Source organism: Sciurus carolinensis, chromosome 2 (assembly GCF_902686445.1).
Source record: "Sciurus carolinensis chromosome 2, mSciCar1.2, whole genome shotgun sequence".
Taxonomy (NCBI): domain Eukaryota; kingdom Metazoa; phylum Chordata; class Mammalia; order Rodentia; family Sciuridae; genus Sciurus; species Sciurus carolinensis.
Window position 1 is genome coordinate 6586539 of NC_062214.1, and position 13246 is coordinate 6599784.

General features: G+C 41.0%; 1 pseudogene; it reads left to right on the forward strand.

Annotated features, from left to right (window-relative positions):
• Positions 1-383: 383 nt before the first annotated feature.
• On the forward strand, positions 384-1101 carry LOC124975080 (dnaJ homolog subfamily B member 6-like; annotated as a pseudogene).
• The last annotated feature ends 12145 nt before the right edge of the window (positions 1102-13246 follow it).

Consider the following 13246-nt stretch of genomic DNA (forward strand, 5'->3'; position numbering starts at 1 on the left):
AAAGAAACACTACTGAACAAGCGCCTGGTCAAAGCTGAATCAGTGTGAATAATCACTGATGTAAATGCACAAGCATACGGGCTGATCTGAGTGGGGGTTAAAAGGCAGGAAGCTTCAACCACTGTGCATAAATCATTAACAGGCAGGATTCGAAGGTACGGGGTCTCTCAGGAGTTGCAGCTCGTTTATTGTGCTTTTTATAAAGAAAAGTGTGCCATTGTGTAGATATTCATATATTTGCCAAAGTTAGAAATCTTAAGTTGGAGAATTGAGGAAAATGCTTATAAAGCACAAACAACAGTAGGGGAATGGGTAACCACCAGCCTTCTCTCCCAGGAAGATGATCTTCTGTGACATGAGGGCTTGTTCCAAGGATCTGTTAAAACGTGGTGGATCACTGTGAAGTTCTAGGCATGCAGAGGCATGCCTCTCCCAAGGATATCAAAAGGCATTTCGGAAACTGGCACTAAAGTGGCATCCAGATAAAAATCCAGATAAAAATAAAGAAGAAGCAGACAGAAAATTCAAACAAGTAGCGGAGGCATATGAGGTGTTATCAGATGCTAAAAAATGGGACATCTATGACAAGTATGGCAAAGAAGGCTTAAATGGTGGAGGTGGAGGTGGGAGACATTTTGACATGGCTTCACATTCCAGAACCCAGATGATGTCTCCAGAGAATTTTTTGGTGGAAGAGACCCATTTTCATTTGACTTCTTTGAAGACCCATTTGAAGACTTTTTTGAGAACCAAAGGGGTCCCCAAGGAAGCGGAAATCGAGATGCAGGCTTGTTTTTCTCTGCTTTCAGTGGATTTCTATCATTTGGAAGTAGATTTTCTTCATTTGATATAGGATTTACTTCATTCGGGTCACTAGGTCACAGTGGTCTTACTTCATTCTCTTCTACATCATTTGGCGGCAGCGGGATGGGTAACTTCAAATCTATAACAACTTCTACCAAAAGAGTAAACGGCAGAAAAATCACTACAAGAAGAATTGTCGAGAATGGTCAAGAAAGAGTAGAAGTTGAAGAAGACGGCCAGTTAAAGTCCTTAACGATAAATGGTAAGGAGCAGCTGCTACGTTTGGATAACAAGTAATTCAACACCCGTATTTAACAGAAATGTTAAATTTTAACAAGCACCATTGGAGGATTAACAGGAACTTTTTTTTAAGATTTCAGATGAACTCGACTTTCAATATAATTCTACCTAAAGTATTTACAAACAGCTCGTCGGAACCCTTATTTGTCATAGACTTTTGAGTTAATTGTTGGGACCACACAATAGGACCATTTTTTTTTTTGTCTTTAAAATTGTTGTAATCTCTGTATGCCCTTTGCTTTTTTATTAAATGTAGTCCAGAGTGAGCCTTGACTTTGAGTATTGTTAGGACAAGATTGTATTCTAACACCAGCATGGATCTGCTTTCCATTGTGTTTGACACGTGAGTCAAGTAATGTCAGCCTGCTGTGAGCTAACATTGCCAGGATGAGTCTCCTGTAGAAATAATTTGTTTTGTTTCAGTATTTAGTAATAAAAAATATTAATGCATTAATGGTAATACATTTCTGGTTTAATATAAATTTAAGGATGTTTTCTAGTTGTGCATGAATGCTGGCAACTTAGTAAAGTTTTGACAATTATTTAAATATGTAATGTTAAGTTAGGCTTAAAAAAGTTGGTAAACTGGGTCTTTGTCATTTGCTTTAAAAAAAAAGAAAAGAAATGTGAATGTGTTTGGTGCAGAAAAAAAAATCTTAAGTTGGAAGTGTTTGAAGAGCTTGTTATTGTCTCATTGTTCTGCTATCTCCCTAGGATGAAGCTGGTATATTTTGCAGATGTGTTTTGAGTTTGGTGGAATTACTCAAATGTCTACTGGGAGGTTTTTTCTGCTGCTTTTCTGTGCATAGCTTGTAGGACTGCTCAGTTTAGAGTTTCTTCTGGTGGTCAAGGGAGAGGAGCTGGGGCAGTTAATAGGACCTCGGGGTTGCTTCCCCTGTGATGTACAAGTTCAGGAGCAAGGAGAGAAGATGGACCACCACTCTGGGCCAATGCTGGGCCCGCTTCCCTGGTGATGGGTGAGTAAGGTGGTTGAGCCACCTGGCTTGCTATTTTTAAAAGGTTCTCTTATTTGCCTCCAAATAAAGTTTTGGTGTTCTTACAACACTACTTACTGCATGCAAGAATATATCCTGGTTGTATATGTTTGCACATGTCTTTCACTCTGGCTGTCTAATATTTGAAGGTGAGACATTTCAGTAACATTTAATAATTTCAAAAAACTTGTTAGATCTTTTCATACAGTGCAGATTATAAAAAGTTGGACAAGAGCCATGTCTTCTACGTCTCTTTGTGTTTCTATGTTTTTATTCTTAGAGTTATCTTCACTTTATAGTATCTTCATAAGGATATTTGTGAGCCACTTGTCCATCTGAGGAGAAGTTAGTTTAATTAAAAACCATAATATATTTTCCATACACTCACTGGACTGGGCATGCGTGATTTTCAGTGAATTGCATCATGAGTCCAGGCAGCCTGACTCCTTGAGGATCCGTGGTTTGGGACCTGCGGTCTCTCTTAGGATCCATAGTGAATTGTAAGACAGATAGCACTTAGGTGGAGGGACCCAGTTGAGGGAGTCAGCATCTCTCTGCATTATTGATTGTTACCAAAGTTAATTTTTTTCTCATTTTTTTGGAAATTATTATTATAAGTAGTAGACATTTATGTTTCTTTGGCTCTGCATCTGATAACGCATTCCCATATTCTCACTTGGAGACGGCATTCCGTCAGGCAGCCCGAGGCTAGGCTAGAATTCAGCTTAGCATTCTGTGATGATAAAAACCTTGTGACCCTCAACCTGAATCTGTCTGTAGTTAGACTTTGTGTGGCTCAAAACATGTATTAAAAATTTCAGTTAAGTTTTTTAAAAAATTATAAGCAATCTGGTGCTCCTGAGCTTACATATCCAGGCAGCAGCTACTGGCTGGAGATAGTTGAAATAGCCTTCTTTGTTTCATTGTCTCCTGTAGTTATTGCAGAAGACAATCTAGTTTGTAAATTTTTATGGATTTCAAGGAAGACATTTAGGCCTCATAAAAGAGAATGTAGACATAAAACCTGAATACTTACTATTGCACAATTCCAGTATGCAACAGGAAAATAAAGGTGGAAACTGATTTGGACTCCATGTAAATTGCTATACCATATTCCAGGCAAAAGAAAACATCCTGTGTACAGTGCAAATTTAGGGCGACCAGAATATTGTCCATTTCCCCAAATTCTGGATTTCTTTTCCATCAAGAACTACTTCCTAATTTTGAAGGACTATATAACACAGGATGCAGATGTCAGGATTGCCACCAAAGACACAGAAAATTGGACCAAGTTCATAGTGTAGAGTTCCCAATCCACACTGAGGGCGGTGAGGCTGAGGAAGAGGCTGTCCATGGTCAGACCTCCCTTCCTGGCCTCTGGACCGCTGCTCTCACCTTCCCTCATGCCCCCGTGTGCCTGCGGGAATGGTACAATAATTAATAAAAATAGTTCAACACTGCAAGAATTTTGACATCTCTAAACCAGGGGCAGGGTTAGCAGCTGTGTCTGAGGATCATTAGAAGGGTTTCAAGGAGCCCCGCTGACCATCTATCTCTGCTGCAGTTACTCACTCTAACATATGGAAACCACTACAGACCAGGTGGAAGGGTAGGAACTTGCCGGTTCCCACAAAACTGTCTGACCAGCAGCTCCTGACCCACTGACTTCTGGTCAGGCTTGGCTCTGTGCGTGGTGACGGTAGAGCATGGCCGCGTCAGAAATCCACTGCTCCCAGAGAGATGCCTGCATCCTTCCCTTCCTTTTGAATGTTTGTACTGTGACTTTCTTCCCTTCCCCCCTTTTCACATGGGGTAGAAAACAAAGCTTGACTTGGAAAGAGAGATAGCCCTGGATTGACTAGTCTGCTTTTTTTTATTGTTGTTTGTTTTTAGTACTGGGGATTGAACCCAGGGTGCTTTACCATTGAGCCATAGCCCCAATCCTTTTTATTTTTTGTATTCTGAGACAGGGTCTTGCTAAGTTGCTGAGGCTGACCTTGAATTTGTCATCCTCTTACCTCAATCTCCCAAGCTGATGGGATTATAGGCATGGACTACCACGTCTGGTGAACTCATCCTCTTCCATTCATTGAATGTTTATTGAACATATTATGTTTCAGGCACCAGATGTGGACACCTGAGGAAATTATGTAATCTCTGTGCCTCAGTTTCCTCATATGAAGATGACTATACAATGGGCTGTATTTCTAGGTATCTGGATGGTATTCAATGCATACTAGGTTCAAACAGTATGTTTCACATGTTATTATTAAGATTAAGTAATACAAATGTAACATTTCACATAACCAATAGATCATGCTCAAAAATGTCACTTCTCTTACTTTCCAAGGAGGACATAGTCCAAGAAATTTGACTGGCATGCTTTTTATTTTTCCCATTTCCCCTAACAGATTAAATAAATAAATAGCTTTTTTGGGTATAGTCATATAGATACAGTTAATCGGTTTGGAGAAAAATGGTATCAGCTAAAACAGATTTGAACAAAAAAGTCATCATCTGCAGGGTCACCTTTTCAAACCCAAAGCTGAAAATCTGTAATCTGCCTGCAAAAAAATCTTTGCAGTACATGAGAGGGTAAAGAAGTAGATTTTTCTGCTGCCTCTGGAGGAAGATACATCAACTGTAGGTATCAGCTCAGCCATGGAGAATAATTTAATCATACTTGTAAATGACATTCCAACAAAAGGTCATCGGATCTATCAGGCCCTCATCAACCTAGGAAAATTAGACCTGCTTTATTGACGTTGGAAAGTGATACAGTGCCTGACTGTCTTGTAGGAAAGCCAGGAAACAAGAAAATGTGGCTGAGCCTAGCAGCTGAACCACTGGAGCCCAGGCAAGCAAAACAGAGAGAGTGGACCCTGTATCCCGCCATTTGCAAATTCCCACCCCAGCTGCTGGGGTTTCTGTCTTTCTTATTTTCCCTTTTTTTTTTTTTTTAATGGTGACTAAGTAAACATGTTGCAAAGTGATAACATAAGCAGAATCACTTCAGGAAACCAGAGATGTGAATCCCAGGCATGGGCAAAAAAAAAATTCGGAACTGCCAGCATCTGTTGTTCAGCCAGGCAAGGGGCATTTACTATGATGATGTAGTTACTCACTTTGCAGGGTAGGAACTTGGTAACCCAAGGTCACGGGCGAAACCTGCATTGAATCAAGGGCAACAGCAGGGCAGGTGCAGCATTTAGACCCGTCACCGCCACTTGGAGCAGCATCCTTTAGCTTTCTTATACTTTTTTTTTTCTAAACTTCTAAACTTCTGTTTCCTTATCAACAAATTATGGACCATAAAATATCTCCCAATTCATACAATTATTGGGAAGGTTAAATGAAAAAATACTGTGAAGAATAAAGTATGATATTCATTATTTGCAAAAGCTAAGCAATCAATAAATGTCATTTATGCCAGTTTATGTTTTTCAGATAACCAAGTTCTAGATGCTAAATTCTATAATATTCTGTCTTTAGTTGTGAGATTGACCTCAAGAAAATTGTCTCAGTTTTAATATTTGTGTGTGTGTGTGTGTGTTGCCAGAGATCAAAGCACGGCTTCATGCATGGTAGCCCAGTGCTCTACCACAGAGGCACATTCCTGGCTGTAGTCTTCAGCTTTTAAAGTTAAATCACGGGGGATAAGTATTCCACTTATGCTGTACTCGAATCTGTAGTCTTGAGACACATCATGATTATAGTTGTGACCACTGAGGAAGAAATAATTCACTTAATTGAAGTATGAAAACTTAATTTCCTGTTGCTGCATAACAAATCCTCATAGCCTTCAAGACTTAGAACAGCACAAGTGTGTGACGTGGCGCCTTCTCTAGGTGGGAGGTTGGTGTAGGTTAGCTGTTTGCTCTGTTCAGGGCTTAGAAGGCTGCCACCAGGTGTCCACCAGGCTGAGCCCTCTTCTCTTCCAAGGTCACTGGCTACCAACTGAATTTAGTTCATCGTGGTTGTAGGACTGATCCTTTTAGTTTGAACCTTCCCTACCATGTGGACCACGGCAGCTTTCTAACTCAACGTCAAAAGCACAGCCTATTCTGCTGTTTCACATCGATCTGGCTTCTCTCTTTGACTCTGGAGCCCCTTTTCAAAGGTCCACCTGCTTAGAGTGAGGTTACTCATACTTCAAGAGATCTTAAGCTGGGCCTGCACCCCAAGGCACAAACAGCCAATGGGACTCGGTGGGACCACTCTGAAAGTCCACTCAATGCAGATGGAGAATAGAAAATCCTACCAAATGACTGGAAGTTTGCCTAATTACCAATGAGATAGTGAACCAATGGTTCTTCCCTGGTTCTTCCCTCTCAATCTAAGGTTGTGATACCTCCCCGGGCTACCACTACATAAGGAAATGCATCTGGGAGGAAAAGCAGAAGCGATCGCTTTGGCCACAGCGGAGAAACGCCTCACCATGTGACCTGTTTATCCTAATCACATCTGCACCCTTCTTAGTGATCTTATTTGTAACACAGTGGAAACAAGTGTCACTGATGAGCATCCCTCGTCTAGAGAGAAGCCTGGTACACAGCCTAACTGAGCAGGCAGTTCACTGTCGGGCGGTCTGATTCATTATGCCCCGGGAGTTAGAACCCCTATTCCTCTTCTCACCTTTCCTATAGTTTGAAAGAAATCTATGTGCAGCTGCGTTCTCCTGATTGTCTGCGCAGTGACTTCGACTCCCCCTTGGCTGAGTTATCACTGAGCCTCCAGCCTGACACGTTGATCTATCCAGACTCCCCGCAGAGGCTGCTTACCAGGAGCCCCGATGATAACAGAGAATAAGTCATGTCACCTCTGCATACCCAGGAACCATAGAGTCTGAGCCAGTGTTTATCCAGAGCTTGTCAGATTTATCTTTCAGATTCCGGGGGAAAGTGGGTGAATGATACAGCACAGTGGAAATCTCCGCATGCTTGTGGGCGTGCCCTGGAGAAGCTCGGCTAGATGCCCGGGGTTCATTTCAGTGGTTCAAATGGGTTCAATATTTCTTGGGAAGAGTTTCAATGTTTTCAGGCATTTCTGGATATTTTCTCCTGGAATCTCATTCCCCAAGTTTTAGAGTATTCATTTGAAAGGTTGATGCAGGTACCAGTACGCACCACACAAACTAGGCCTTATAGATTTCTTACATGATAATCAAACATTTCCATATAAACATGGTCACATTCTTGCTACCATCTTCCTGCATTTATCATGGATGGTAACTGGATGTGCCATTATTTGATTATTTGATGATTCTCCCTCTTCTCCACTAAGCTCCATGATGGTAGGACCTGAGTTTGTTTTGCTCCTCACTTTATTTCCATTGCCCAAGACAGGTGAGTATTGACGACTGAGAAGAACAAGCTAAGATTTATTTCTTGAATGAACTAATGGTTGAAGGTTAAACAGATGGATATATGTGAATTTTCAAATAGACTATATTATATACTTAAGATTCTCTATATCATCATGTTACTTAACTCTCCAATATTATTATAGACAGCATTTTTAGTTAACTTAACCTCAAAAACCAATGCATTTTTATTTATTAAAAGTCACAAATAAAAATCCATGATGCTATTACCTAGAAATAATTACTGTTAAAATTTGATATATATACTTGCCCCATTTTTTTTATTATTGCACAAAATTGAAAGTGTGTGTTATTTATTAACTTGCTCTTTCACTTGATATATTGAGAATGCTTTTCTATGCCCTGAAATATTGTCCTTTAGCTCAATGTTTAATGGATATTCGGCATTCTGTCTTATGACTGAATAATAATTTATTTAACTAATCCTCTATTTTCTTGCATGTGAAATTTCTCTCAGATTTGGGAGCCTGTGAGATACTACTGTGCCATGTTGTCAGCCAGAAAAGCTTTTGGTCCCTGCTTGGTGTTTATGCCAAATGCTTGCCTTTTGGTAATACTTAGTATTGAAGACGTGTTTTGGTTTATGATGTTTAGAGCAAAATGACCTCCAGGGCTCCCCTCCTTGATTACTGGCATGATTGTGCATCACAGTGGTTGGTGTGATGTGTTGCTGTGAAGGTGCTTTATAGGTGTCACAAAAGTCATCGTCAGTTGATTTTAATAAGAGATGCTGTCCTAAGAAACATGGGTGGGCCCGGCTCAGCCAAGTGAAAGACCTCCAGAGTGGGCTGAGGGACTGAGGCTTCTGAGGACCATTCTGCTGGCAGCATGATGACCCAGCAGCCCACGTTACCCTCCTGAGACCTGGTCCATGGACTAGGGCCTACCCAACCAGACTCTGCCTTTGCCGAGCCAACACCTTGCAGAAAATCTCTGGACACACCTTTCCGACTGGTCCTGAGTCTCTGGCAGAATCTTGATGAATACAAACATTTTTCTTCATGTTCTGATTTTGTGGATCACTCATTTGTTCCTCTTGACTGTGTTTCTATTGGCGGATGCTTGTATCTATCATTAGTGGCATGGATTCCTTCGTAGGTTACATTTTTTTTTTTTTCTTTTTCTCTCTTGAGCCTATCCTCACCACCATTTCCAAATTTCTAGATTGGAGAACTTGATACCTCAGTTTAGGTTAAGTATTTATCCCTGGTCCAGCCACACACACCCAGCACTTGGGATCACGCTGCCTTGTCTGACTGTGTAGTGGTCCCTCCGAGGCCAGTTTGCTGAGGTATGAGGTAGTTACCTCCCAGGAGAGGGAATTGGATGTAGAACCCTCATCTGAAATCTTGTTTTAAAGAACTATGTAAAACAGCTATTCTTTTTGACCACCTGGTAGATGTCCAGAGTACTTTTCTGTAACAGGAGAGGCTGTGGTCATTTAAAATATTGTTCCCACTATTAAATATATTCTGGAAGTTGACATCTGTTTTTTCCTACATGGCAATATCGTCCCATGCCCTCTAACGGGGCCCTGGATTTCCTTTGTGTAGGGACCTCTAGATCATGCCAGCCATGTGGCGTCTGTGGGATGGTGACTTTATCTTCCTCATACATCAGAATCAGACACACAAACCAAACTAAGAAATATTCAAGAAGGAGATACTGCCTCTTTTCTGCAGAACTGAATAGTGAGTCGTTCTGTTTCTTGGGTGTGTGGAATGAAGATGTGAGCTTTGAACTTACTCTGCTATTTAGTCCTTACAAGGGGATGTCGTGTGATTTCTAAAGAGGCCTCCACATGAGAATGGAGTCAGGATTCAGAAAGCAGAACAGAGGATGAGGAGAGGAATAATTGATAGCGTGACTTGAGTTGCTGCAGTAAGTCTCCACCTGAAGAGACCTATCCTGGAGTTTCCTGTTTCATGAACTGAGATCTTCCCTATAGTTTGATCTGTTTTAGCTGGGCTTTCCTAACTTAAAATTAAATATTCCCTGCAGACACACAGCCGTAAATGTCAATTCACATGGCATTTCAACCATAGCTAAATCATCTATTGGATTTTTTTAAATGGCTCATCAAGTAGCCCACGTTGATGCGTCCCTTTATTATTTTTTTCTTTTTAATTTGAAAACTGCACAATTCAATATAATTTATTTAAAAAACAAATCATTGGGTCTTTAATGCAAGAGTCTTGACATACTGGGAAGAAAGAAATCCAATAGCCAAATTACCTGGAGGAAAATAAATTATTTAATAAGATTATAAAAAAATAAACCTCTAAGAAAGTCAAAGATTTTGCCACTTGGCCTGAGGACCTTTTATCTATAAAGAATCTATAGGAGGTATTCCATACATCACAACCACCACACAGCAGTCAGGAGAGATGAGAGAAATGAGAATATAATACTTTCTCTTCTGCCAAAGTAAGTAGAAACGCTGAAATAAAATACCAGGAACTGTCACAAAGCAAGGCGAGGAGGCTGGTGTGTCCTGCTGTAATTAAAGGCTGTGGAGAGCACAGAGTGGAGGATGAGCCTCCCTCGTGTTCCAGCAGTGACCTGAACTCTTTCATGGATGTTCCCACTGGAGAATGGAAAGACCACATCCTCAATATGGAAGCCAGTGAGAAGGGCGGGAAATCTCGCCGGTGGTCAAATTGCAATTGCTAATATTTAAGAGGCATTCCAAATTTACTGCCCCCCTCCTTTTAAATAGCATAAATTTCAGGAGAATGGGTGGGAATTGTAGGAACAAAAGAAGAAAAGGGAACGAAAAAGTCAAGACAAACAGAAAACTACCTGAAAACTTAGAATCCCATCAGCACCACAGATCAACTGTCCTCATTCTTTTTGGGGAACCGGCGTGCCAGGTCATTGCCAGACGCGCCCTGGTGGTGGTACGACCATTTCTCCTGACCTTGTGGGAGCAGCGGTGCAAGCATGTCTTGAAAGCTGAGTCCCTAAGAGGCTGGTCGGGTTAAGTCATGTTTCCTGAAATCCACACGTCGGAGTCCCGACCTCCAGCACATGAATTGACGGTATTTCAGTTCAGGGTCTTCACAGAGATAATCCAGATAAAATGAAGTCATGAGGGTGGGCCTCAGCCAATCTGACAGGTGTTATGAAAGGGGGAGATCGGGGGACAGACGTGTGTGCAGGGGGAATGTCACATGGCCTTGCAGGCAGGGATTGGGGGATGGCTCGATGGCCATGGGATGCTAATGGAAGAGATTCCTCCTCGCAGTCCTCAGAAGGAACCAACCCTGCTGACACCTTGACCTAGGGCTTCCAGCCCCTAAAACAGCGAGATGATACATTTCTGTTGTTTGAGCACCGTTGGTGGCACCTGGTTATGATTGCACTAGCAGAGGAACCCACTGGGCGGCACACGGCAGAGTACAGAAAATACACACAGTGTGCACTGAATATGTGGAGAAGCCTTGTTGAGGGCAGTTATCTTTATCCACAGTTTTAAAGGGAAAAAGGAACTGACTGAAACGAATTCAGTACCACGAGGAGGGGAAGAACAGAACAGCTGCTCGGAGGAGGCCGGAGCTGCCCCTGCAGGTGTAGGTGCAGGGGGCTGAGACCCGGTCCCCTTCCATGTCTATCTCAGCTCAGGGTCCGCCTCCTTCTCAGTGAGCACATATTGGAAAAAATTGGAGTTTTATGATTCTTATATTAATTTAGCGATAACACAGATAGCAAGACATTTTATTATTGGATGAACATGTCCTTACCTAATTGTCACAATTTTTATTTTTAATGTCTATACAAAATTCCATCAATTTTATGTTCCCATAATTTATTTATTCATTTCTGAATGTTTATGTTGATTTCAGTATATTTTTTTTGTGGGGAACACAGGGAACTGGAGATTTAACTCAGGAACAATTACCCGTTAATCAACATCCCCAGCCCTTTTGATTTTTTATTTAGGGTCTTGCTGAGGGCCTTGCTAAGTTGCTGTGGTTGACCTTGAACTTGTGGTCCTCCTGCCTCAACCTGCTGAGCCACTGGGATTGCAGGGGTCACCACCCCACCCAGCCATTTAGTGTTTTATAATGATTAAACACACCCAAGGATGGAGTCATCCCAAGGTATATTTCTAATTTTTTTTTTGGATGGAAGCATTTATTTCCTTATCATGAATAACCAAGTTTTTGAATCCTTATCATTAATAATGAAATTTTTAATGTTTCTAAAACTATTACAAAATGTGTTGTCAAATTACCTTACAAAAGACTGACGAACTCTGTTCATAGCTATGTGTAAGTGTAAATATTTCACAAAATTCTTGTCAGCGTTAGCATGGGATTGTAATTCACAGTGACTTTTAAACCTAGTTAGTAAGGACCTAATTGCTTTGAAACTAATCATCTTGATTTAAAATCTACTTGAACAAGTGTCTGCATTTTGCTCTTTTCCATTCTTTTTTTAGAAATGTAGATTAATTTTGGACTGCCAATGATACAGCTAGTTTTAAATTCAGAGGTTAGTTTTGTAGAAAAATGTAGCAATGAGTAAATGATATAATTAATCTGCTGATAGAATTGATGAAACAGGGCAGATTGAACTAGTATGACAGTTCAGTTCAAATCCTTGAGTAATGTAAATGATACAAGTAAAATCTATGTACCACAAATTGATCAAATGGCAATATTTATTATCCAATTGGAATTTCACAACACTAACAAAGATAGGTTTTAATGCATTTCAGAAGCATAACATCAAAATACATACGGAGACCTATTTTTAATTGGCCTGAAACTGTCAAATTAAATACCTAAAATGTGAAAGTGGAATAATTAGGAACAAAAATGTCCAAAGAGGAAAAATTTTTTTCTTGACTTCTAAGAAATGAAAAGAACAATTCAATTTACACTTGAAGAGTTAAAAGTGGAAGTGACTTTGGCCACATCAAATGTCTATTTGTCATCCATTACATAGAGTTTAAGAATAAGAATCCATGAGACGTTGGAGAGAATGAGCCACCAGGAGTACTCTGTCCTGCCCTCTTACTAGGGTCTACTGAGGGACTGGGGGTGGGTGAGATGAGGGCGGAAGTGGGTGGGAGGGAAAGAGAGAGGGAAGAAGATGAAAGAGCAAGGGAGTGGAGGAGAGAAAGGAAGGAGAGAAAAGAAAGAGGGAGAAAGAAAAAGTGAATGAGAAGGAAGGAAGGGGGCAGAAAAAGGGGGAGGAAAAGATGGAAGAAGAAGGAGAAAGAGGAGGAGGAGAAGGAGAAGGAGAGGAAGAGGAAGACAGAGGAGGAAGAAAAGAAGAAGAGGAAGGAGGAGGAGGAGGAGAGGAAGGGCCCAAAGGAGGAATGAATTCATGCAGGGAGGGTATTAGGAGGAGAGGAAAGAAGGAAGAAGGAACAATCCATGACACAGAGGTAAAAATCTGAAGATTATTGGCACAAAACCACCCTTTGGTATAAATGTGTTAGTCAAGTTTTTTTTTTTTTTTTTTTTTTTTTTTTTTTTGGTGTGATCAAAATACTCTATAAGAACAACTTGGAGAAGGAAAAGTTTATTTTGGTTTCATGGTTTCAGAAATTCAGTCCATGGTTTCCGATTCCATATCTATGTACCTGAGCTGTAACAGAACATCATGGTGGAAAGGCCTGGTGCAGAAAATCTGCTCAGCTCAGGGCAGCCTGAAAGCAGAGAGAGAGACTGGGAGAAGCCAGGGACAAGATATAGTCCCCAAAGGCACACCCCCAGTGACCTATGTCCTTCAGCCCTGTCCCACTGCCTGC